This window comes from Belonocnema kinseyi, chromosome 9, assembly GCF_010883055.1.
Source record: "Belonocnema kinseyi isolate 2016_QV_RU_SX_M_011 chromosome 9, B_treatae_v1, whole genome shotgun sequence".
Lineage (NCBI taxonomy): Eukaryota > Metazoa > Arthropoda > Insecta > Hymenoptera > Cynipidae > Belonocnema > Belonocnema kinseyi.
The window spans coordinates 19,284,292-19,287,385 of record NC_046665.1 but is presented as its reverse complement, the minus strand read 5'-3'; positions in this window follow the sequence as shown (position 1 = coordinate 19,287,385).

Sequence of the window (3,094 nt, the reverse complement as noted above, 5' to 3'; positions counted from 1 at the left end):
CGTGAACTTTGCACAAAAGAATTAAAAATTTAAATTTTCGACAGCAAAGATTAATTTTCTTGTAGTTAACAAAAAATAATTTTTAAAGAAATTTTTCAAAGCTCTTGAAAATTCCTTGCAATTTCAAAAATACCCTAAAATATTTTAAATCCTTAACAATCACTTACTAAATTAATGAATTCAATCGAAAATGCCTTGAAATCTATTAAAATCTCCTAAGATACATCAAATCCTTTAAAATCTCATATTAAATTACTGTAATAAATTAAAAATTAATTCGCATCTTTTAGAACATCCTCAAATATTTAAAAGCCTTAAAAATCTTTTTAAATTTCTTGAATTTTTTTCAAGTTTCAGATTGAAATTTACGAAACTTTGGACAATTTTAGGAGGGTTATTTTTACAAATTCCAAAGTACTTTAAAAATCTTTTTAAAAAGTTCTAGGTATTGCAAAAGATTTTGAAAGATTTGAAATAATTTTACAAGATTCCAAGGAATTTGAATTCATTTCAATAATTCAATATGAAATTTTAAAGGATTTAAAATATTTCAGGATATTTTTAAAATTTCAAAGAATTTTCAAGAGCTTTAACAAAAAATTTCAAGAGATTTCAAAAGATTTTAAATATTTAAAGATGTTTTACAAAATGTCTAGTAATTTTTAACTTATTTTTATAAAGTTAAGGAATTTTAAAGAATTTTGCAGACTTTAGCAATGTTATTTCTAAAAATTCCAAAGTACTTTAAAAATATTTTTTTAAAAGTTCAAGGTATGTCAAAATATTTTGAAGGAATTGCAGTATTTGAGAGTATTTTAAAATGCTCCAAGGAATTTGCGATTGATTACGGTAATTTAATATGAGATTTTAAAGGATTTGATATATCTTAGGATATTTGAATAGATTCTAAGGAATTTTAAATTGATTTCAATAATTTAGAATGAGATTTTAAAGGATTTGAAATAAACAATATTTGAAATATTTCAGGGTATTTTTAAAATTGCAAGGAATTTTCAAGAGCTTTGAAAAATTTCAAGAGATTTTAAAGGATTTAAAATATTTTAGGATGTTTTAAAACATTCCAAGGAATTAGCAATTAAGTTCAGTAATTTAAACCGATTTTAAAGAATTTTAACGATTTTTTTCATCTTTTCTGGTTGAATGTGGAACTATTTTTGTTAGAAATAAAGTTTTTTTTTTGTTGATGATTCATCAATTTAGTTGAAAGAATTTGTTCTCTGAAAATTTAACTATTTTATAGAAAATTCTTTTTGTTTTTGGTTAAAAATTTTTTTTTACTACAAATTTAACTATTCTATGTTTCGTTGAAAAGTGATCATTTTAGTTGAAATTTTTGTATTTTATTGAATACACGCTTTTCTTGGTAGAAAATTAATCTTTTTTGTTGGAAATTTAACTATGCTTAAACATTAATTTCTTAAAAATAGATTTTATGCTTTCACGATGATTCATTTTGATAAAAAGAGATATTTCGGGTTTCACTCGTGTAAAAAACTACGAATTGTTTGCCGACATATCGTGAACATTACAGTTCACATCGTGAGGACTGACCTAAAACTGAGGTATCAGGTCATGTTGTTCTTAGGTATACTCTCTACGATGCCTGTGATTGACCAGAGCGCCCCACCGTGGGGACTAGTCTAACTTGATTGGCTAATCAAGTCTTTTTTTAAATCCGGGAGAACGGAAAGCCAAATCGGATTGGTATTATATCCCTTGTCCCTATTTATGTTATTAGGGTGTTTTAAGATTTCGATCGCTTCTCTACGTTTCTTGGAAATTTGTTGTGTGTTTTTGCAATGACTGTTGTTTCATCAAATAAAATGTTATGTCCTGTTTCGATATGATGTTCAGCTAGTGCTGATTGCGCGAAATGTTTTAGCCTGACTTTACTCTCATACTCCATAATACGTTGGCTCACCGCTCTCCCATTTTCTCCAATATAGACTTTGCCACAGGCTGTGGTCACTAATCTAGGCAACCGTAAAGATACATACTTTGATCCTGTTTTGCGGGCTCGTTAGATGGCTCTGTAGTACTTTTCCCCGCTCACGTCACTCAGGGGCCAAAGTTTGATCTATCTCTCTTACTCCTTCGTTGTTTTCCGAACGTCAGCACATGTGAAACCTAACCAATTAAGAACTGTTTGAGAGCTCATATCTAATTTGTTGTCATCATTTTCGACCTGGTGATTATCGTTGTAGTACACAACTGAATACTAAAAGAGGGAGCGGTACCTTCTGTATTATTACCATAAAAACAAAGTAATATTTTGAGAAAGGAACCTGCCGGTAAAAAAATTGATGTCGAAAATGATGACAAAATTTAAATGAAAACCAGAGATGAGGTGGGATTGCTCATGGAATGGAATAAGAGACTCCGTCAAAATCCGACTGCTAAAAGCGCCCTCTTGGTTTGTGGGTCAACTCCTCGGAGTTACTTCGCAGTTTTCGGCATTTTTCAGACGTTCCGCGTCGGTAATTGCTTAAGTTAGAGAATTTTAAAAATGAGTTACCACCGCAGTTACAATTACAGGAGTTACCATAAATGTAAATGATGTGCTGCATATTTATTTATCACTCGAATATTGAGTGTTCATTATATAATTATTCTAATGATTCACAATTATTAGCGAGTAGTTATATAATGAAAACTAATTATTTATTTTTAAAATTAAAATTTTAAATATTATATCGTTACATAGCTATTTATATGCTATAAATCATAAATTATGACTTATAATTTTAATACATCACCGGAAAAAGTTTTATGTTCACCTATTTTTTAATGACTGATAAGTTTTATTTATTTTAATTATGACAGAGCTAAACATTTTTCTCTTTAAAATGTTGAATGCTATCAAAATTCAAAATTCTGTATAAAATCAAGCAGGGGATAAATCCAATTTGTCCATTTTATAAAGAATTTTAAGATTTCTTTAGAAACAAAAAAATAGTATATTTTCAATAATAATACCTTAAATTTTTCTCTAAAACGCTAAAATTAAGTAACTATTATAACATATGTTTATCAGTTACGGATTGTATTAATTAATATATAGTTTGTAGCTAAA